Consider the following 24797-nt stretch of genomic DNA (forward strand, 5'->3'; position numbering starts at 1 on the left):
TTACTTTCTTTCTTCTACAACCTAAAATCCATTCTTTATTATCTTCCTTTGTCGATCTTACTTTATTTTTGCCATAAGTTAATCCTCCCAATTCATGCATTGTCCCTTGTAATGATGCCTTTAATCTTTTCAACGGTGCAAGCGATAAGGTTGTTAACAATTGCCATATCCAATAGAATTTTACTGTTGGAGTTGAATCAACTTAGATCTGAAATGCAATAGTCAGGAGAGATCCCCCAGACCCAACGTCAGGAATTCCACCTCTATGAATTGTTGGCCAATCTGAAAGTATAGCGAAACCTGAAGGCAGGAAGGCCACATAGTCTGGGTCACCTCCATTTAGAACCACATTCATTGCAACAATATCAACAGGAGCATAAACTACGAAAGAGCCTATTGTATCGGTGTTACTCTCTTGCAATATCAACATGTTATTCTAGTTGGAATTTGGAGTATTTACTCGCAGTAGAGATACACAGTTACTAGGATCTTGGCCATTAGCAATGTGTGTCATTCTTTGAGCAACACCACCATTAGAAATGATATCCCACTCATCACGAGAATTCTCATTCCGGAGGAAATCAGAGACTCTCTTTGGTGGAACAGGAAGCCAGAAAGAAGTGGCTGCACTTAGAACAATACCAGGAGGTCGGCCTGGGTCGTCTATGCTCTTTCTGGTCATAACCCTCACATCTTTAGCTCTACTTCCTGATAATATGGTCCATGTGTGAGTGGTAGAAGCACTCATATCAGAACAAAAACTCATACCATTCTTTCAGCTAGCTTCAACATACTATTTCGCCCTTCTTGATTCGTTGTCACACCAATATCTCCAGCCGGCATGTTACTAGCCATAACACTTGCAAGGCGTTCGCACTATTAATCTAAGGTAGCAACCTATCGCTTTGCCCCAAATCCAAGGCCAAAGTTTAACCAGCGATTTATATATAGTGTGAACTACTTCATCATCCCCTTCAACATGTTCAATCCATACAACTTTGGAGTAACCATTCAACATTTCTTGGATTACACAGCCAGATGGCCTTCTTCGGCATCTCAATATCGGGTTAGGATGTAAATGGTCTAAGGACACATCGACTACCACCCAAATTCCCTCGGAGTGCTGTTTACAATACCTTACAAAGAAACTCTCTCGGGTAGGGATGACAGGTGATGGGACTTTGAATTCTGCAGTCATCACTTGAAGGGCTCCATTGTAGTTTTTGGCTACGCCTAGTGAGTCGTGATGCTTCGGACGCCGAGATGGTAATGATGGGGCAAGTTATCCGAATTTGTGCTTTGGAAGAGTGACTTAATTCATTTTTCATCGGACGTGTGATTGGCACCATATATTTTGTATTTTCTTTTTGTTAGCAAAAAATGTAATATGAAACTTTTGAAATAAAAAGAAAATAAGTTTTTACTTACTTGGCCTCAAGTGTATCTAATGCTTTGAAAACTTGAAGTTTGAATAAGTCCTAGATTTTTCATCATCTGCCAAAATAGTAGTTTTTCTTTTTGAAATTTTATGAAATATTTTTATCAAATGAGTACAATAAATTCAGAATTTGTAAAATCTTTGGTTGTGACGATCTTGATGTTTTTGCAAACCATAGAGGATATAAACGTCAATTGCTCTCTTGATTCTTTTAAAGTCATCCCTAGTGCCTTGGTATTGGAAGACTATTATATGTTTGGGTCTTGGGATTTAGAAAGATTTCACCGTTCACAGTTTATACTCTTGCAGGCCTGGAGTTTTTTTTACCCTTATTGCCCCTAGTGTTAATTATGATTTTCACCAGACCTGATTTTCACATTTTTGCGCATCAATGCCTTTTGGGTTTTCATAGTACCGGTGGCTTTGATCTTGTCATAATCTGATTTTTTTACTTATAGTGCCCTTTTAGGTTTTCATAATGCTCTTTCAGACTATGCTTGTATTTTTTTGATTTTTCATTATAATTCTGCTTGGAGTCTCTGTGTCTTTGTGGCTTAGTGACTCAAGTTGAGTCGCAAGATCGGCGACTCTAGTCTTGTAGTGGTGTTCTTACTTGAGTAATCGATCTAGACTCCCCTCTCGAGTTTTTCGATGACTTTTCATGGCTCGATAACCCAAGTTGAACCGCAAGATTGGTTACTCTACTCTTCAAGACACTCTTTTTTTTAATATCCGATCTAGATTCCCCTTTCGGGTCTTCCAACTACTAATGAGACATGAGGACCGTATCAAGTTATAAGATCATTGGTGTTGCCATCGTCACTGTGTTGCCCTAGTATATTCCCTGATCAGAAAAGGACTTTTGGTGGGACGAAACGTTGGCTTAGGCTTATGGTAGTGGAAGGATACGAAAAGGTTAAGGTCTAGGTTAGTCTAGAGTAGGTTAGACCCAGGGTTTATCTATTTTTATTTTGAAAAGGTGATTTATGTCTCCTCCCAGCATCTCTCGAACTTGTTTAGGTTGGAGATTTGGGTCGAGCTCAGATCAAGTGTCCGAGTTTTTTATTTTTTTAATTTTTTTGTATTTTTAGTCATTCATAGTTTATCCTCATGCGGACCAGGAGTAAATTTATTACTTTTGCCCTCTTCTTTTTGACCTTTTGATTTTCTTTTCTTTTTGTCTTTTTCTATCTTGCTTCTTTTTGTAATTGTTGACTTGCCCTAGTCTTAGGTTAAGAAATGAATGTGTGGCTCAAAAGGGTTGACTAGGGTTAGATAGTTTGTTCAGGATAACAAAGATGGCATTTCATCATCTTAGGGTTCGATCTCAGGCGTAGTATTTCTTGACAATATCGGCATTGATCGGTTGAGGGAAGACTTGTCCGTCCATTTCTGTAAGGATCAGAGCTCCTCTCGTCATTACCTTCTTCACGATAAATAGTCCCTCATAATTTGGTTGAAACTTTCCCCTAGCATCTTCTTGGATTAGTAAAATCTTCTTCAAAATAAGGTCTCTTGGTGAGAAATATCTAGGCTTGACTCTTTTGTTGTAGACTCGAGCTATTCGTCATTGATAGATATGTCTATGGCAAATAGTTGCAAGACGCTTCTCTTCAATCAGATTCAACTGGTCGAGCCGAGCTTGAACCCATTCAGCTTCATCCAACTTTACTTATTTTAATATTCGGAGGGAAGGAATCTCAACCTCGATGGGTAAGACTGCTTCCATTCCATATACCAATGAATACGAAGTTGTCCCAGTCGAAGTCCTGAACGAGGTTCAATAGGCGTGAAACGCAAAAGGTAACATGTCATGCCAATCTTTGTACGTAACTGCCATCTCCTTGATAATTTTCTTGATATTCTTGTTGGTTGCCTCGACTGTTCCATTCATCTTAGGTCTATAGGGTACAGAGTTGGGATGAGTGATCTGGAAGTCTTCGTACATCTTGATCATATCCTTGTTCTTGAAGTTTTTGGCATTATTAGTCACTAGTCAGTTGGGAAGCCCATATCTGCAGATAATGTTATTCTTGACAAATTTCAAGACATTGCTTTTCGTGACGTTGGCGTATGAAGCAGCTTCTACCCACTTGGTGAAGTAATTGATAGCAACTATAATGAAGCGGTGCCCATTTGCAGTTTTTGGCGAGATTTGCCCGATGACATCCATTCTCTAGAGTGAGAAGGGCCAAGGAGTGGTCATGTTATGTAGTTATAAAGGTAGAGCATTGATCTTGTTGGCATAAATCTGGCATAGATGGCATTTGCGAACATGCTGATAGCAGTCACTTTCCATTGTCGACCAATAGTATCCCATCCTCATAATCTTCTTGGCTAGCATATGACCATTCATATGGGGTCCATAGACTCTACTGTGTACGATCTCAATTAGTTGTTTTACTTTTATTTCTGTCACACACCGAAGTAAAACCTTGTGGTGCGATTTCTTATACAGAATGACGTTGCTGATGAAGAATTGCCTTACTAATTTCTGAATGGTCCTTCGATTATTTGGCATTGCATCTAAGGGAAGGGTTCGATCTTCGAGATATGCCTTGATGTCCAAGTACTATGACTTTTCTTCAGATTCTTCCACTTCGACGGGTAAACAATAGGCTAGCTCGTCTATAATTCCAATCTCAATAGGGTCGATGACTAGATCTTTTTAAATGTTGATTATAGAGCCGAGCGTAGTTAGTGCATCTGCGAATTGATTCTTAGCTCTCGGCATGTATGTGAATGAAATCCTATTGAATTTTGAACTCAATTCTTCGAGATATTCATGGTAAGGGATCAATCTCTATTCTCGGGTCTTCCATTCCCCAGTCGTTTGATAAACTACTAGGCTTGAATCTCCAAACACATCGATCTACCTCAAGATCTAAGCTACTTTCAACCTTGTTATGCATGGTTCTTATTCAGCCTCGTTGTTAGAACATTGGAACTTTAGTTTGATTGCAATTGGCACGTGAGACCTATCTGGCTTAATCAAAACTTCTTCTATTTCATTTCCTTTCTGATTAGCTGCTCCATTGAAGTACATTTTCTAGCCTGGTTCCTTATCATCATCCTCAACCTCAGTGGGTAGTATGGTTTCATCTGAAAAGTTCATCTTTAGCCATTCGTAGTCAAACAATGGGTGCTCAGCGAGGTGGTCGGCAATGGCTTGCCCTTTTATGACCTTTTGAGTGACATAAGTGATGTCAAACTCAGATAATAATAATTGCCACTTTACTATACGATCTGTTAATGCCGATTTCTCGAAAAGGTATTCAGGGGGTCCATTCTAGCAATAAGCATAGTTAAGTAACTAAGCAAATAATGACGTAATCATTGAGATGCCCAGACTAATGCACAGCAAGTCTTCTCAAGTGTCGAATATTTTACCTCGCACTTAGTAAATTTTTTGCTGAGATAATAGATAGCCTGTTCATTTCGTCCAGATTCATCGTGTTGTCCTAGTACGCAACCCATTGACGTTTTTTACACTAAAATGTACATCAGCAGGGGTCGCCCTGAAGTAGGAGGGACCAAAACTGGGGGATGGAACAGATATTGCTTGATCTTGTCGAATGCTTCCTGAACATCTCTTTCTGAAACAGGTGCCTTCATTGCTTAATGCCTCTTCTACTGACGATGAACCCCAATAGCTTGCCCGAGGTTGTCCCGAATACACATTTTGCCGGATTGAACCTCAAATTGTACTTTCTAAGCTTGTCGAACAACTTCTTGAGATTTACTAGATGGTCTTCTTCTATACCAGATTTAGCGATCATGTCATCTACGTATACTTCTATTTCATTATGGATCATGTCATGAAACAAGGCAATCATTGCACGTTGGTAAGTTGCCCCTGCATTCTTCAACCCGAATGGTATGACTTTGTAGTGGAAAGTACCCCATGACGTGATAAATGTAGTTTTCTCCTGGTCTTCTTCTGTCATTTTTATCTAGTTATAGCCTGAAAAGTCATCCATGAACGAGAACATGTCGTGCCCTACTGTACTATCGACTAGAGTGTTGATGTGTGAAAGTGAAAAATCATCCTTAGGATTGGCCTTTGTCAAGTCTCGATAGTCAACACACATGCATACCTTTCTATCTTTCTTAGGTATTGAGACGACGTTAGTGAACCATTCAGGGTACGTAGAGACTGCAAGAAATCCTGCTTCGAATTGCTTCATGACCTCATCCTTGACCTTGAGGGTCCATTCTGGCTTCAGTCTTCTCAATTTGTGTTTGATCGACTTACTTCCTGGAGTAATTGGTAGCTTGTGGACGACCAGATTTGTATCTAACCCCGACATATCCCTATATGACCATGCGAAGATATTTTGATAATCTTTTAAGAGTTTGATCATTTCTTCCTTTTCCTGCGATGTTAATAAGGATCCGATCTTGACGATTCGTGGGTTTTCTTCGGTACCAAGATTGATTGAATCCATATCCTCGATGTTTGGCTGAACACTTTTTTCATGACGTTCTACCAAGTCTTTGATTTCTTTAGGTGGGTATTTCATTTCATCCTCAGGCTCTTTTTCGATCGCCATGAGGTCGAAGTTTATCTAGATACTCATTTGATTGAGACAGATCCCTTGAAAACTCTTTTTTTGATTTTTGAAAAATATCTAGTTTTTTATAATTTTGAAAGATTTTTATTTTTTTGTCTTTTGAGAAATTTTTTTTTTTTTGCTTTCTGAGTAATATTTGTTTTTTTTTTTTGAGATTTTCTGGATATCTGAAATAAGAAGAACAATCATGCAAATTTATTAATAAAGATAGGGAGCCCTCAAAACAATCTTTACCCGAGGATGAGGGCTCGTTATGATCCTCGAGCAAACTAGATTTGTCTAACGGCATTTTTTTTTAGGCCTCAACAGCCTCAAGGGTAAACGGGAATTCCTCCCAATTGTTCAGAACTTCCCCTTCTCTGAGAGGGCGGATGAGATGAGAAAATGATTTGTTGGTGAAAGCGCCCTCGATCCGCGGGGTGCGCGGATCCGCTTTTGACCCTTGAGGTTTGGGAGTCGCCACCTAGTTATTATGGTCTAGGAACCAAACTGACTCTAAAACGGATAAAAACTAATCTACTAAAGAAAATCTGAATCCGGGGATCATGTTACGGGGTTGGAAGGTGTTAGGCACCAACCCCGCCCGGCCATTGCCGGTCTCTACTTATCCCAAATAAATCTACATCGCTAATGACAACCTAGATTAAAAAATAATAATAAAAAAACTTACCTTCGATCTGCAAAAGTGTTATTCCCTCAGATCTGGCGAAAACGGCTCCTTGTACCGTATTCCTTACTTCGTTCTATCTCCGGATCTGATTCCTGATCTCCGAGGTAAGGTATCTCCTTCTTGGATCTGGGTGCTTTGAATTTGTTATGGAGTTTTGGGATGTTTTTTAGAGGTTTTTAGGTGTTTTTTAGGCTAAAATCAGAGTAGGGGTGTTAGGGAAGGAGTTTGGGCTCCAAAATTAGGGTTTTGGGGAGGTTGTGGAGGCTTCTTCACCTACTTTTTCTAAGGTTTTTTCTTTGATACGAAAATAGGGTGTGAAGGCTCCTATTTATAAAGTTTTTAGAAGCATTAGGGTTTGATTAGGGTTTCTTTTAGGGTTTCAATTAGGGTTTTGACTTAGTCTTTAGGGTTTTAGGGTTTTGACTTTAGTCTTATGAGATTGACTTGATTAGTTTAGATTAAGGTTTTGATTTAGGGTTTTGACCTTAGTCTTATGAGATTGACTTGATTAGTTTAGATTAGGGTTTTGATTTAGGGTTTTGACCTTAGTCTTATGAGATTGACTCGATTAGTTTAGATTATGATTTTGATTTAGGGTTTTGACTTTAGTCTTATGAGATTGACTCGATTAGTTTAGATTAGGGTTTTGATTTAGGATTTTGACTTTAGTCTTATGAGATTGACTTTAATACTTGACTCTAGTCTTACTTAATTGACTTTAATTTTGACTTTAGTCTTATTTGATTGACTTTAATATCTTGACTTTAGTCTTGCTTGATTGACTTTAAATTTTTGGAGAACCCCCCTCTATTATATCTTTGATTCTTTGGACCCCCAAATGGAGGGGTCCTTAAAGAAATATCTTGCGAACCATCAACAATTTTTCTTGAAAGTCTGATTGATCAATTTTTTGGTTTAAATTTTATAATTAATTTTATTAATGTTTCACTTTACATTATTTAATGATTTATTTATTAATTTCCAAATTTTTTAATTATTAAAATTGTAAAATTACCATTTTACCCTCGGAGAGGATTTTTTACGTTTTAAGTAGTTTTTCAATGTTCCAAGATGTTTTGGAATCAGTTTTTCGTAAGGAATTCAATGGGAATGTTGGTTTTTGTCATTTATGAAGTTTTTTGTATGAAATGGTCGTGAACTTTATGAGGGGTATTTTCGTAATTTTGTCAAATTTTATGAAAATTGGCGAAGTGGTTTACTTGGTTTCGATTTGTTGTTTTATGTGTTTAAGCGGATTTTCATAAGCGTAATGCAGGCTCTCGGGTTGTTTTGATGTTAGGGGTATTTTGGTAATTTGGTCATTTTTAGTGATTTTTATCGTGAAGCTTCTTTTTGGTTTGCAGGATGATGATTTCTATGTTTCTGGGGTAGTATTTTCCTAGCGTAGCGTGGTTTCTAAGTTTTGTCAGTTCGAGATACCTCATCCGGATTTCTGAAACATATCTGGTAACAAAATAAAGCATTGGAATAGACATCCATCATTGGGAACCTTTGTGATCGGGTTAACGACTTGATTAATCAGGCGGATGCAAAAATGGGGTGTCTACAGATGCCCCTCTTTGGTAGAGGGTTGAAGCAAACTAGATAGCAAATCTATTTTGGTAGATAGTGCGATATCCGAATGCCAAAGCTAGTGACAGTTCATTTTGCAGCCTGATTTAGCAATTCGTCGGGGTGTTCGGATCCTTGAGCGTAAAACTCTCCCCGAACTAGAAAAATGTCAGGTCCTTGAGCGCGAGCTCTCATTGGCAGTGTCAGATCCTTGAATTTCAAAAAATTCTCCTTGACTGATGTAACAACTGTGCAAGTGTGTGATTTAAAATCTGAGCATAAACTGAGCATAAACTGAGCATAATTCCAAGAAAACCCTTGGCGGCATCTGAGCATAGTTCCGAGAAAACCCTCGGCGGCATCTGAGCATAGTTTCGAGAAAATCCTCGGCGGCATCTGAGCGTAATTCCAAGAAAACCCTTGGCGGCATCTGAGCATAGTTCCGAGAAAACCCTCGGCGGCATCTGAGCATAATTCCAAGAAAACCCTTGGCGGCATCTGAGCATAATTCCAAGAAAACCCTTGGCGGTAACTGAGCAAAATCTAAGATAACTCTTGACGGCAACTGAGCAAAATCCAAGGGTCAACTGAGCAAAATCCAAGATAACCCTTGGCGGCAACTGAGCAAAATCCAAGATAACCCTTGGCGGAAACTGAGCAAAATCCAAGATAACCCTTGGCGGCAACTGGCGGAAACTGAGCAAAATCCAAGATAACCCTTGGCGGCAACTGGCGGAAACTGAGCAAAATCCAAGATAACCCTTGGCGGCATCTGAGCAGAATCCAAGATAACCCTTGGCGGCATCTGAGCAAAATCCAAGATAACCCTTGGCGGCAACTGAGCAAAATCAAAGATAACCCTTGGCGGAAACTGAGTAAAATCCAAAATAACCCTTGGCGGCAACTGAGCAAAATCCAAGATAACCCTTGGCGGCAACTGAGCAAAATCCAAGATAACCCTTGGTGGCATTTGAGCAAATCCAAGATAACCCTTGGCGGAAACTGAGCAAAATCCAAGATAACCCTTGGCGGCAACTGAGCAAAATCCAAGATAACCCTTGGCGGCATCTGAGCAAAATCCAAGATAACCCTTGGCGGAAACTGAGCAAAATCCAAGATAACCCTTGGCGGCAACTGAGCAAAATCCAAGATAACCCTTGGCGGCATCTGAGCAAAATCCAAGATAACCCTTGGCGGAAACTGAGCAAAATCAAAGATAACCCTTGGCGGCAACTGAGCAAAATCCAAGATAACCCTTGGCGGCATCTGAGCAAAATCCAAGATAAAATCCAAGATAACCCTTGGCGGCATCTGAGCAAAATCCAAGATAAAATCCAAGATAACCTTTGGCGGAAACTGAGCAAAATCCAAGATCCCTTGGCGGTAACTGAGCAAAATCCAAGATCCCTTGGCGGTAACTGAGCAAAATCCAAGTTAATCCTTGGCAGCAACTGAGCAAAATTGGTGAAGGAATGAAGGACTTTTGGGAAAGAATGAATGAATTTGGAAAAGACTGATCAGAATGAATTGAATAAATCTGGAAGATACTAAATCTGGAAGAGAAATGATCGAATCCAGGAATGATTGGATCTGGGAATACCATATTAGTTGATCTCTGGACACAGTCAAATGTGAGATCCGAAGTGCTTTTGTTTGAACCTCAAGGATTTATCCAAAAGTTTTATGAATTTAAAACCTGAGTTTTTATTTCTTTTGAACCTCAAGAGTTTTTTAAAGAACTGTTATCAAGAGGGTAACATTAAGTTTGGAGTTCTCATTATCTTTTAGGATTAACATTGCTCAAAAACAAAATGTCCCTAGTTTGACAATAAACATGGCATTGAACACATCATTAAAAAATGCCCCTAGTATAAGGGGGAGAATTACATATTTAGAGGAAAAAGAAAAATGCCCCTTGTATGAAGATTTGAAATATTTGATTACTACAAGCGCAATAAAGATCCAACTTTTAATTTTGATTAATTTTATTGAAGATTTTGAGTCAGGCTCAAGAAAACAAAATATTTCCTTTTGAGACTCATCATAGAATTCACCCTTCTCTCCATTGGTTCACTTGGGGAAGTAAGAATTTTCAGATCGATCATAGACAAGATACTTGTGGCGTCTGAATCTATTCCTGGTTTAAGCTGAGTATTGAACTTGATGATTCGAACTTCTGATGTTTCATCTCGGGCCGCTTTCAGCTTGGGATTTTCTTCTATTTTTCTTTATTGCTCTAACTTTTGCCTAGATCGCCTTTTCAGGTTTTCAATCTAGCGAGCTTGCTCTAGCTTTTGCCTAGATCGCCTTTTCAGGTTTTCAATCTAGCGAGCTCTTTCTTTTTTCTTTGCTTTGATTGTTGCCAAAATTGTCCTTTCAGATTTTCAACCTTGCGAGCTTGCCTTAATTTTTGCCTAAGTCGCCCCTTTCCGGGTTTTCAACTTAGCAGGCTTCTTCATTTTTTTTTTATCTTTTTCTTCTCTTCTGAAGTTCTAGAATTACTGTCTGATCATGCTTCGCTACCCTCCTTGACTTTTTCACACGGTACTTAGGAGGACTTTTATAGGTAGGCTTGGGACTAGGCATAAAAAGAAAGGAATTTTGAGGCTCAAAAACCCAAATGCCCCTTGTGTGGCATTTCATTTAAAAAATTTTCTTGAACTTTCTTCCCCATTTTTGATGATATTTCTTTTTCTTTTGAATTTTTTTTCTTTTTAAATTTTTCCTTTCTCGGGGAATCTATATATATTTTTTTATTTTGATGTGGTCGGGCCTGAAGTAACTTCTCAGGTTGCCTACGTACCCCAAATTTTTGGGATCAGACCAAAACGTAGTTCAAATTTTCCCTCCCCTAGGTTAGGTGATCGGGCTGAGAAAGAAAAAGGCATCATTTTTTTTTAAAAGGCTGCAAAGGGCTGAGAAAGGAGATAATGAATTGGGTAGTAGGAAAATTAATTCGGCCAAAGATGGCCTTCTTAAATATAGTACCATTTGATTCGGTCAAGGTTGGTTGACTCTAGTAGTTCACTTCTTGAAGTCTGACGACTTTTCCAGACAGTATTTTCTTAATGAATGAATTTCTCCAATTGGGTTCAGACTTTCTCCTATAGTCGAGGAGGAGTGTTCAATTTTCTTTGAAGTCTGATAGTTAAATCATTGACCTGTAAATGATGAGCTTTGACCTTTTTGTCAAATGCACGGGTGACTCTTCTTAGATAAGCTTGCACATGGTACAGGGCTTTAACTCGTTTTCTTCGATCAAGTTTAATTCTTCATACTGCTGACGAACCCAATCTGTTTCTACCAAATGATTTTCCAACAAGACACTGAGAGACGAAATTTCCATTTCAACTGGCAAGACTGTTTCCATGCCATATACTAAGGAGTAGGGAGTAGCTCCAGTAGAGGATCGAATTGAAGTTCGATATGTCCATAGCGTGAATGATAATTTTTCTAACCAATCTCGATGTGATTGACACATTTTCCTGATGATAGTCTTGACACTCTTACTAACTGCTTCAACCGTTCCATTGATCTAAGGACGGTAGGGGGATGATTTGTGCTTCCGGATCTTCAACTTTAAACATAGATTAATGATTTATGCTTTGAAGTACGACCCATTATCAGAGATTAGTTCAAAAGGTACCCCCATATCGACTGATAATATGTGATTTGAAACTCAAGATGTAGTAAGGATAGTGCTGATACATTTTATAACATCTTCTTTAATTCCATCGATATAGACGAGTATCTATTCCGTGTTGAACAACACCCAAGCTTGTACCTAACATACCCTCATATGATCACACGAACAAGTCTTTTGAAATTTCTGAGTAAATTCATTATCCCCTCGTGTTCCTTTCGGGATAAGATGATTTCTATTTGAATCTCTTTAGGAATTATTTTTTGTTTCGAGGTCAAAGACCTTTCCTTTCTCGATTAAAGGTTGAGCCCGACTCTTATCTTCTTGTTCAGAAACGAAATCTATCAAATTATTAGTTAATTCGTTAATGTGCTCGAGGTATTCAAAAATTTCTTTTATCCGATCAATTTTAGATGGGGCAACAGACACCTCTATAGACTCGATGAACTAACTTGACTCAAAAGGAAAGAGTAGACTCAATCTAAGGAAGACATGACCTTGCTGAAAAAAGGGACTCGAGCTAATCCAAATGACTCATGAAAACTCAAAATGAGTACTCACACGAGTTTGATTAGGACTGAGGACTGAGATATTGCTTATAACCGGTAGGATTGAAGTACTATGATCTTTAAAGAACAACTGGACGATGTTGAGGTCATTTCTGACTGTTGATTTGATATTGACGTTTACTTTAACTGACCAGATTTACAACCCTAGCTAGACGATGGATGATTGAGCTTAGACACAATGATAACCCTTAAACCTCTTTGAAGGTGAATTTAACCAACTTCAGTGTCACCCCCTTAATAACATTTTAAATGAACCCTGAGATTTTATTGAATTTTGTGCACCAATCCATTAAATAATTCATTAATGTAATGATTATTCAGAAAAATAATTTTATTCCACTTTTGAAAAATATTGACAAATAATGTTTTCATTGAATAACAACTTCCACAAACATATTTCAATAATTTTTCATGCAAAAATATATTTTGTAAATCATTTTTTTTTGAAAAATATTTTTTTTTTTTTTCTTTTTTTTAGAAAACATTTTCTTTTAGAAAAAAATTTGGGAAAACATTTCCTTTTAAAAATCTTATTCTTCTGGAAAATATTTCACTTTTGAAAAGCATTTCTCTTCTGAAAAATATTTTTCTTCTGGAAAATATTTTTCTTCTTTTAAAATAGGTTTAAAATCCGAATCAGGAAGAAGTTTGAATTTCATTTTGATTCAAATGGCTCGGCCCATAATGATCGTTGGATCGAGATGGACTGGGTCATTATTGTAAAAGAATGGATTCTTTATTGGGTCGGTGCACCCATTTTAATTTTCAAAAACAACATTTGATCCTTGAGGACAATCATACACTCTGATCTACACCATTCACATCACTCACATACATTCATCAATCAACAGGCTCCATTTAATAAACAACCCGGGAACACCCACGATAAGTTCGAGTCGTGACCTACTGGGAAGGTTTCTAGACTCTAAGCTTACTACGTGCAATGCATTTTTATCTGGCCACTCTTGCCCAAGCACACCTATATACCTTTCGATACGTGGTGACTTGGTTTGATATACCGTATAGGTGATAATCTAAAACCTCAATTCACTTCTCTGAAGCCAAAAACAGCCAGTTTGATCTCCAGTTGAGAGGTGGCGCACAATGCTGAGCAAGGGCCCACTTAAATACCTCTCGTCTAGAATAGACGTAGTCTATCCCCCTCGTACAGTAGGGTACAGCGGGGCAAGATCTTGCTTAGGCACCGGTTTTGACCAAGAAGTGCAATTGATATACTTAGATTATCTTTTATACCTACAGGGTACAAGTCAAGAGTTGTAGCTTTCATAAATGGTTTGGCATCCCACAAGGGGACCGACCACGTACTAGTACTACGTTGGTAATCGGGACATGTGACTGTGTGGCTCACAATAGGTCAAAGGCTCAGGTCACTCCAGCTTGGGTGCATCAATACATCTCTCAGAATCACCTGATTAGATGGTATTGATGCCCCAGTTTGATATACCCTAAGGTACGTGACTGGAGTTGTGGTTTTCATGAATGACGTCGCATCTCCGAAGAGATCGGGCCACGCACTAGTGCCACGTTGGCTATATAGGACGTGTAAGTGTGCAAAACAGTAAACGTGCATGTGGTGTGTGCAAAACAGGGTGGGGTGTGCCCGGGGCCTTTTTCAAACACATGGGCCCATGGGCCAGATTATGTCATCACATATGGATATCAAATGAATATTGATCAAGAAAATAATACAAAACCCATCACATCGAAATTAAGATGAAAGCAAACACATCACAAATATATCTGTAGAGATCATGGCACATTATATGGGCATATAACACAAATAATAATTAATCTGATCCAACATTAAAAAGCCCATAAATTTGTTGTCTATGGTCTAATCAAGGGTTATTTTTGGGTGATCCAAAATAAATCGAGATTCCAATAGATGTTACATTGATGATAGAATGACAATGGTTGAGATGAGCTCACTCTCAGGAACATTAATTGTGCTAACATTAGATAAATTCGAATTTTCTGTGAATTTGGAAAATACAATCCGAACTTACATCGATGATATCTAAGGCTCCCGATAACGAAATCGAGTGAACTCAAGTTTTAAATTAATCTACTCGATGAGATCTACATTTTATTAATAGGTGCCTAGACTTAATTCTTAACAGAATGTTCTGTAAAAACGTTTTAACGTTGCTGTCCCAACCTTCATTCAGAAACAATTCCAGATTTACAGATTGAACTTGCATCGATGATATCTAAGGCTTCTGATAACGAAATCGAGTGAACTCAGGTTCTAAATTAATCTACTCGATGAGATCTACGTTTTACTAAAGGTTCCAAACTTAATTCTCACTAGAATATTCTGTGAAAAGGTTTTAACATTGCTGTCCCAACTTTCATTCAGCAACAATTCCAGATTTACAGATTGAACTTGCATCGATGATATCTAAGGCTTTCGATAATGAAATTGAGTGAACTCAGATTCTAAATTAATCTACTCGATGAGATCTAAGTTTTATTAAAGGTTCCCAGACTTAATTCTCACTAAAATATTTTGTAAAAAAGTTTTAACATTGCTGTCCCAACTTTCATTCAACAACAATTCCAGATTTACAGATTGAACTTGCATCGATGATATCTAAGGCTTCCGATAACGAAATTGAGTGAACTCAAGTTCTAAATTAATCTACTCGATGAGATCTACGTTTTATTAAGAAGTTCCTAGACTTAATTCTCACTAGAATATTTTGTAAAAACGTTTTAACATTACTGTCCCAACCTTCATCATTCCATCATTTTCATATGTCAATTTGAATCTTTCATTATTTAGGGGTCATCAAAAAGTGATCCTTAATTGGAAAAAAAATGCAATACCCAAAATCATCTACAATCAAGACAAAAAAAATAAATAAACAGAAAAAATAAATAAAATAAATCCAACTAAATAAAAAAAAAAAAAACTAGGTCATCTTGGCAATGCTTCCATACTTGGGGTTTTTCAAGTTTGATCCTCAATAGTCCCCAGTGGAGTCCCCACTGAAAGCGCCCTCGATCCGTAGGGTGCGCGGATCCGCTTTTGACCCTTGAGGTTTGGGAGTCGCCACCTAGTTATTATGGTCTAGGAACCAAACTGACTCTAAAACGGATAAAAACTAATCTACTACAGAAAATCTGAATCCGGGGATCATGTTACGGGGTTGGAAGGTGTTAGGCACCAACCCCGCCCGGCCATTGCCGGTCTCTACTTATCCCAAATAAATCTACATCGCTAATGACAAACCTAGATTAAAAAATAATAATAAAAAACTTACCTTCGATCTGCAAAAGTGTTATTCCCTCAGATCTGGTGAAAACGGCTCCTTGTACCGTATTCCTTACTTCGTTCTATCTCCGAATCTGATTCCTGATCTCCGAGGTAAGGTATTTCCTTCTTGGATCTGGGTGCTTTGAATTTGTTGTGGATTTTTAGGATGTTTTTGAGAGGTTTTTGGGTGTTTTTTAGGCTAAAATCGGAGTTGGGGTGTTAGGGAAGGAGTTTGGGCTCCAAAATTAGGGTTTTGGAGAGGTTGTGGAGGCTTCTTCACCTACTTTTTCTAGGATTTTTTCTTTGATACGAAAATAGGGTGTGGAGGCTCCTATTTATGAAGTTTTTAGAAGCATTTGGGTTTGATTAGGGTTTCTTTTAGGGTTTCAATTAGGGTTTTGACTTAGTCTTTAGGGTTTTAGGGTTTTGACTTTAGTCTTATGAGATTGACTTGATTAGTTTAGATTAGGGTTTTGATTTAGGGTTTTGACCTTAGTCTTATGAGATTGACTTGATTAATTTAGATTAGGGTTTTGATTTAGGGTTTTGACCTTAGTCTTATGAGATTGACTCGATTAGTTTAGATTAGGGTTTTGATTTAGGGTTTTGACCTTAGTCTTATGAGATTGACTCGATTAGTTTAGATTAGGGTTTTGATTTAGGATTTTGACTTTAGTCTTATGAGATTGACTTTAATACTTGACTCTAGTCTTACTTAATTGACTTTAATTTTGACTTTAGTCTTATTTGATTGACTTTAATATCTTGACTTTAGTCTTGCTTGATTGACTTTAAATTTTTGGAGAACCCCCCTCTATTATATCTTTGATTCTTTGGACCCCCAAATGGAGGGGTCCTTAAAGAAATATCTTGCGAACCATCAACAATTTTTCTTGAAAGCCTGATTGATCAATTTTTTGGTTTAAATTTTATAATTAATTTTATTAATGTTTCACTTTACATTATTTAATGATTTATTTATTAATTTCAAAATTTTTAATTATTAAAATTGTGAAATTACCATTTTACCCTCGGAGAGGATTTTTTACGTTTTAAGTCGTTTTTCAATGTTCCAGGATGTTTTGGAATCAGTTTTTCGTAAGGAATTCAATGGGAATGTTGGTTTTTGTCATTTATGAAGTTTTTTGTATGAAATGGTCGTGAACTTTATGAGGGGTATTTTCGTAATTTTGTCAAATTTTATGAAAATTGGCGAAGTGGTTTACTTGGTTTCGATTTGTTGTTTTATGTGTTTGAGTGGATTTTCCTAAGCGTAATGCAGGCTGTAGGGTTGTTTTGATGTTAGGGGTATTTTGGTAATTTGGTCATTTTTAGTGATTTTTATCGTGAAGCTTCTTTTTGGTTTGCAGGATGATGATTTCTATGTTTCTGGGGTAGTATTTTCCTAGCGTAGCGTGATTTCTAAGTTTTGTCAGTTCGAGATACCTCATCCGGATTTCTGAAACATATCTGGTAACAAAATAAAGCATTGGAATAGACATCAATCATTGGGAACCTTTGCGATCGGGTTGACGAATTGATTAATCAGGCGGATGCAAAAATGGGGTGTCTACAGTTGGGTGATTTGGTCGGTGGTTCGGAGATAACCATTATCGCTGATTGATCTTTGTTAAGTTGGGGCATAGTCCGTCCCAAGCTTGGTGGGATGATGACTGATGCCCAGTCAATGCCAGTGGGGAAGGGTGATTCTTTCTCTTGACTGGTGGTGATTTCCACCTTGGTGGGTTCTAGAGCGATCTCTGATAGACTTTCATTGGAATCCCTATTGAATAGGATATCAAATGCCCTCTACGAAGGATGGTCGGGACTCAACAACAGAGTTTTCTTGAATGTGCAGAGGTTTGAAACTTACTGTTCTCGACTTTCTGGTTGGTTTTGTTAGCAATGGTTCTGATAGACAGTCAGGTCTGACCTGAGATTTTTGAAAGCTGACACTGATATGAGGAACTCTGCCCAGATTCCAGACATTCGTTCCCGATTTTGCTTTCTCGCTAGTTGAAGTTCTTTCTTCTTATCATTCATTTCTGTTATATCCTTTTTCGTGGGCCTAAACCCCAAATCGAAATTAGAAGTGTGCATTTTTACTTTGACTGGCGTAGCTTTCCCTTTTCCTCCCTGTCCCAATCCTTGTCTGGGTCGGTAACCTGCTCTCTTCAAAACCCGTTCGATCATCAGATTTGCCCTTGATAACTCTGTTTTCTTCTTCTCTTTCCCCTTTTCAACATAATTAACTGCAGCGAATTGATAGGAGTGGTATAGCGCTTTGTCCTTCGTCATCTCAACGTCGATAAAGGGAACGTCTGGAGCTCCCCCGATTGGAATCAGGTTTTTTACTAGTACAAAAATCATCCTTACCCCATGAAAAATTTGACTCTTTAGTGCAAAGAGGAAGGCACTGCCCCAGCAATATGGATCCATGGCCTGCCTAGCAGTAAGTTGAAGGTTGTTAGTATTTCCATGACCTCGAATGTTACCTCGAAGGTGCAAGGATCTATAGTAATCGGTAGGTCTACCTCTCTCAAATAATATTTTCTTGAACTGTCAAAGCCTCAGACAACCTTGTTATTAGGCTTGACATGTGACCAATCAGCATTGAGTTTTCGAAAAGTTTCAAGAGGACAAACATGAAGCGCTGAGCCATTATCAATCAGTACCCTAGCAACCATCATGCCCTTGCACATGACCATGATGTTTAATGGTTCCACGTGTCCCTGCCCTTTTGGCACGAATTCACTCTCTGTGAAGATAATAGGATTGGGGGTCATGATCTGACCTACTATATGTTCCAGCTGTGCTAGTGAAGTGGTTACAGGTACATGTGACTTTCCCAGAATTCTCAATAATACTTCTTAATGTTCCTCTGATTTCTGTAAAATACCCAAAATGATCTAAGTCGGCTGCTTGTTCAGTTGGTCCACAACATTATGCTCACTCTTGCGAACGAGCTTAATGAAGTCTGCAGCTTCATTATCTGATACCTTCACCCTCTTTTCTTTCTCGTTATTTTCATTCATTTTGCCTTTTCCTTTTACTTTTATTTTCTCTTCATATTCTGTCCCTTTTGTTGTTTATTTTATCTCTTCCCTGATGCTTACCCCTTTCATTGGTATTTTCTAACATCTCCCTACTTTTTTCATGTGACCAATGTTGGCCACCATTGCCTTCTTCATTGTCTCGACCCCTACTGACGTGGTGATGGTTGTCTTGTAGCTTTAGGGGACGGCTTGGTTAGAGCTATATGGGAATGGTTTTAGTGAACGTATGATCATTGGAAGTGGATTAGATTTTACATTAAGAATGAGGGATGGTGGTGATGATTTGTATGTGGTGGTGATAGGAGTAGCTACTTGAGGAGTTGATAAAGTGTAGGGGATGACGAGTGGTGGTCTAGTGGATGAAGTGTAAGGTATGTGAAGGGGGGTCGAGCTGTATTTTGGGAACTTGGCAATGCATAAGGTATGATGAGAAGTGGTCGAGTGGTAGCATTGGGATCTTGATGAATAGGATGGAGGGTGAGGTTGGCCATTCTGAGTTGTAGATGTGAATGTTGAGATGAGTTGGACGCATATTGGTTGACAGTGTTGATTATTGGTGTTTCAGGTCCCTGAGTAAAATGGATTCTGATTTTCGATCCCATAAGAACTATCAAAGCAGATGGATTATAATCAAGTTCCCCGTGAATGACATTTACCCTGTACCCACTTCCCTTTCCATTGTGAGTAGGCAGGGGGTTTTGATTGATGTTCTGTTGTTGGAGTGGGTTGGAAGGTCCTGAAAGCGCCCTCGATCCGCAGGGTGCGCGGATCCGCTTTTGACCCTTGAGGTTTGGGAGTCTCCACCTAGTTATTACGGTCTAGGAACCAAACCGACTCTAAAATGGATAAAAAACTAATCTACTACAAAAAAACTAAATCCGGGGATTACATTACGGGGTTGGAAGGTGTTAGGCACCAACCCCGCCCGGCCAATGCCGGTCTCTACTTATCCCAAATAAGAGTACATTGCTAATGACTAAACCTAGATAAAAATATAACAGAAATGTTACCTTCGATAAGCAAAGGTTCTATTCCCTCAGATCTGGTGAAACTGCTCCTTGTACCGTACTCCTTGCTTCGTTCTATCTCCGGATCTGATTTCTGATCTCCGAGGCAAGGTATCTCCTTCTTGGATTTAGATTCTTCGAATTTGTTATGGATTCTAGGGTGTTTTTGAAAGGTTTTTAGGTGTTTTTTAAGCTAAAATCAAAGCATAAGTGTTAGGTAAGGAGTTGGGGTTTCAAAATTAGGATTTTAGGGAGGTTGTGGAGGCTTCTTCACCTACTTTTTCTAGGATTTTTTCTTTGATACGAAAATAGGGTGTGGAGGCTCCTATTTATAAAGTTTTTTAGGAGAATTAGGGTTTGATTAGGGTTTCTTTTTGGGTTTCAATTAGGGTTTAGACTTTGGTCTCATGAGATGGACTTAGTCTTTAGGGTTTTAATTTAGGGTTTTGACTTTAGTCTTATGAGATTGACTTGATTAGTTTAGATTAGGGTTTTGATTTAGGGTTTTGACTTTAGTCTTATGAGATTGACTTTAATACTTTGACTTTAGTCTTTCTTGGTTGACTTTTAATATTTTGACTTTAGTCTTACTTGATTGATATTAAGGTTGACTTTAGTCTTACTTGATTGACTTTAATGTTTCACTTTACATTATTTAATGATTTGTTTATTAATTTCAAAATTTTTAATTATTAAAGTTGTAAAATTACCATTTTGCCCTCGGAGAGGATTTTTTACGTTTTAAGTCGTTTTTCAATGTTTCAGGATGTTTTGGAATCAGTTTTTCGTAAGGAATTCAATGGGAATGTTGGTTTTTGTTATTTATGAAATTTTTTGTGTGAAATGGTCGTGAATTTTATGAGTATTTTCGTAATTTTGTCGAATTTTGTGAAAATTGGCGAAGTGGTTTATTTGGTTTCGATTTGTTGTTTTATGTGTTTTGAATAGGTTTTCCTAAGTGTAACGTAGGTTCTAGGGTTATTTTGATGTTAGGGGTATTTTGATAATTTAGTCATTTTTAGTGGTTTTTATCGTGAAGCTTTTTTTTGGTTTGCAAGATGATGATTTCTATGTTTCTGGGGTAATATTTTCCTAGCGTAGCGTGGTTTCTAAGTTTTGTCAGTTCGAGATACCTCATCCGGATTTCTGAAACATATCTAGTAACAAAATAAAGCATTGGAGTAGACATCCATCATTAGGAATCGTTGCGATCGGGTTGACGAGTTGATTAATCAAGCGAGTACAAAAATGGGGTGTCTACAGGGCCATCCTGTATGAGGGCCTTCTTATCAATCAAGTTTTGTACCTGATGTTTGAGTTGCCAACATTGATCTGTAGAGTATCCTAGAGCACCCATGTGGAATTCACAAAAAACATTGGGGTTGTACCCTCATTTTTCAACTCTAGGTTTGGTGGTCATTTCGTAAAGTACTCTCCCCTGAGCAAGATCGGGAGTAATTCTGATAGCGTCATTGGCAATCTAGTAAACACCCAATTAACCCTGTTAGGCCGTGTTTGCTGACCTTGCCCGTACTGTGGTGCCTGCTGTGCAACCAATGGAAGGCTTGCTCAAAATGGATTCTGAGGTCAGGGGTCCAGACTGATGGAGGTGCCGGAGCCCAAGAAGTTGACGGAGCTTGTGGTCTCGGTGCTGGTGTTGGAATGAAGGTCAGTTTGGTTGTACGTTGTTAACCTGTGTTTCTTCTCTCTTCTTTGCTACCGGCACTGGTTTTCTCTGAGTGGGTATCCCTACTGTTGCCTCTAAGCTTGTAAAATAAAATATCAGACTAGTTCAGATCCTGTCCTCGACCCGGTCTACTACCTGTACCAGATTTGAAAATGTGCCCATAGTATGCCCCACCAGATGAGTATAGAAGGCGTGCCCTAGTATCGAGATAAACGTAGTATTCATCTCTTGTTCAATCATTGCAGGCCTTACTTCTAAGGCTGCCTCTCGCCACCTCTGTGCATACTCTTTCACCATTTTTCTCTATTTTCTTATCATTTTAGCCATATCGTTCTGATCTAGACCAACATCCGTATTGAATCGATAATTGTGCCAGAACATTTCTGCCAGGTCCTGCCAATTTTTAATGAAAGTGAGGTCCAACTCGGAGAACCATTTGAGTGTCGCCCCTGTTAAGCTTCTTTGGAACAGCTGCACCAATAGCAGGTCGTCCTCGCCATATTGGCACATAGATCCACAATATAATTTCAGGTGTGACAGAGGACATCCTACCCCACTGTACTTCTCAAACTCTAGACATTTTAATTTGGTCGGCAACTGTGCATTTGGGTAAAAATAAAGGTCCTTAAACCGGGTCCCATTCATAGTGTTGAGGCCTTTCATCCTCTTTATTTCTTCTTGTAGAGACTCGATTTACTGAGCCAAATTTTCATCTATTGCGCTTTTGGCCTCTGTGACCCTGTACTCACATTCGTCATTAGAAATGACCACAGGGGATGGTCGATTATGTGGAATATAGAACGGGGGCCCCTGGTATTCTGGCACTACATGAGGCATAGTGGTCTATGGTCCCTGCAGAGGTTGCTCGGGTAGATCTTGATTTGACTTTGATGCAGGGTGTTCCATTGTCTGGGCTTGTATGATGCTGGCGTTGGCTAACACGGCACTCAACATTTTTTCTTGCCTCTCAATCATTTTTAGTAGTGCCACTATTCTAAGATCAACATTTGACGTTTCGACTGTTGTGGGTTGTGCTGGTTCGGAAGAACTCATAGTAGCGGTAGAAGATCTGAGAAAATATGGAGGTACCTCTGACTGCTTATATTTCTTTCGTTTGGCCACCTGTGGGTACAGAAGACCAAGCATTACTATCTTGTTTACAAAATAAAGATACATGATATTTTTATTAAGTTGGGTTAAGTTATTTATTATAAGGTAAACGAGTTTTAAAACAAAAGGGTTTCTCAGCGCGGAACCGGCATCAACACAAAGTTGGCATCAGCTCGGAGCTGGATTGTGTATTTTTTAAAATAATTACATCAGCACAGAGTTGGCATCAACACGGAGTTGGCATCAGCACGGAGTCGGGGACATTTTGAAAAAGGGAATTTCATCAGCATGCAGCTGGCATCGACACGGAGGCGATAAAATATTTTTTTGAAAAAAAGAATTATCTCAGCACGGAGCTAGCATCTACACGGAGTCGGTATCAACATGAAGTTGACATCAACACGGAGTTGGCATCAACACGGAGCTGACATCGACATGGAGTCGGTAAAACATTTTGAAAAATGAATTACATCAGTACGAAGTTGGCATCGACACGGAGTCTGTAAAATATATATTTTTTTTTTGAAAAAAGAATTATTTCAGCATGGAGCTGGCATCGACACGGAGTCGGCATCGACACGGAGTTGGCATCAACACGGAGTTGGCATCAGCACGGAGTTGGAATCGACACGGATTCGATAAAATATTTTGAAAAAGGGAATTTCATCTGCACGAAGCTGGCATCCACACAGAGTCAGTAAAATACTTTTTTTGAAAAAAGAATTATCTCAGCACGGAGCTGGCATCGACACGAAGTCGGCATTAGCACGGAGCTGGCATCGACTCGGAGTCGGCATCAACATGGAGTTGGCATCGACACGGAGTCGGCATCAACACGGAGTTGGCATCAGCACGGAGCTGGCATCGACACGGAGTCGGTATAACATTGAGAAAAAAAGGATTACAACAGCACGAGGCTGGCATTGACATAGAGTTGGTAAAATATTTAGAAAAAAGAATTACATCAGCGCAAAGCTGGCATCAACACGGTGTCGGTAAAATATTTTTTGAAAAAAGAATTATCTCAGCACGGAGCTAGCATCGACAGGGAGTCGGCATCAACACGGAGTTGGCATCAGCAAGGAGCTGGCATCGATACAGAGTCGGCAAAATATTTTGAAAAAGTAATTTCTGAGATAAATCGAGTTGGAATAACCTATGTTTTTCTTAGTCTCCAATTTAGTTCTCTGAAACCAAGGTTAGCCAGTTAGATCTCCAGGGAAGAGGCGGTGCACAATGCTTTCGTAGGGGTACTCTTAAACCACCTCATTTCCTTGAATAGACGTAGCCTACTCCCCTTGTATCAACAGGGCAAGATCATTTTTAGGCACCAACTTTGATCAATGACTGCAATTGGTGCTTTAAAATCTTTTTTTTTTATTTTTTTTGAAAAAGATTGAATTCATTAGAGTTGATTGATCGGTTGTTAACCTTGTTAGATCATAGATGGACTTGGTTCGATATAAGTCGTGGACCCGGTTTGTAGTGGATTTGGGTTTTGGACCCAGTTCAAATGGATCTGGGTCGTGGACCCCGAACCTTAACATAAAAACTCGGATGCCTTCTATCTCCCTAGCAACCTTACCTGGTACCCCGTGAATCTAGATCTAGCTGGGATTTCATTCTCGAAGTTTTTTGCATCACAATCTCCAGTCTCCCCCCGTTCTGGCAGCGGCGGTTAGTACTTCTTCTGTTTAAATTAGCAAGCACTGGGGTGTCGGTCCCAATCAGCAAGCACTAAGAGTTGGTGAGGATCTGAAAGAGATAGGTTTCGGTTTGTTCCATCGGGTGGTGGTTTTTGTTGTTCCCGTGAAGCGAAGATCATTTGCTTGGCGAATGAAGTGGGTCAACCTCTTTTTGGCTTCGGCCAAACACTTTTTCTCGCTGGTCGAGCTTTCTACAAAAAAAGCGATGCGAGAACGTATTCTCTTATCTAAGCTTCTTCCCTGTTCATTTACCACCCGATCCTTCGCTGGCCTTTATTAGTCGGGTACAACAATGCTCGCGCAGTAATGCAATCTCTTCCATCAGACTACGGACCAGAGAAAGAAACTTCAAACTAGTCTTGTTTTTATTTGGCCCCTTTCTCTTCTCCGGTTACCAAACCCCGAAGTTGTAGTGGATCTCGTGGGCTCAATTACAATGGATCTGGGTTGTGAACCCAGTTGTAGTGGATGGGGGTCGTGGACCT

The 24797-nt window shown here is 39.0% G+C and overlaps 1 pseudogene; it reads right to left on the reverse strand.

The window, feature by feature from the left end:
- Window positions 1–92: 92 nt before the first annotated feature.
- The window catches only part of LOC147406102 (homeobox-leucine zipper protein ROC2 pseudogene), an 87539-nt pseudogene continuing 62834 nt past the window's right edge, over window positions 93–24797 (reverse strand).

The sequence above is a fragment of the Akebia trifoliata genome, chromosome 3 (assembly GCF_017979445.1).
Source record: "Akebia trifoliata isolate Shusen 1 chromosome 3, ASM1797944v1, whole genome shotgun sequence".
Taxonomy (NCBI): Eukaryota; Viridiplantae; Streptophyta; class Magnoliopsida; order Ranunculales; family Lardizabalaceae; genus Akebia; species Akebia trifoliata.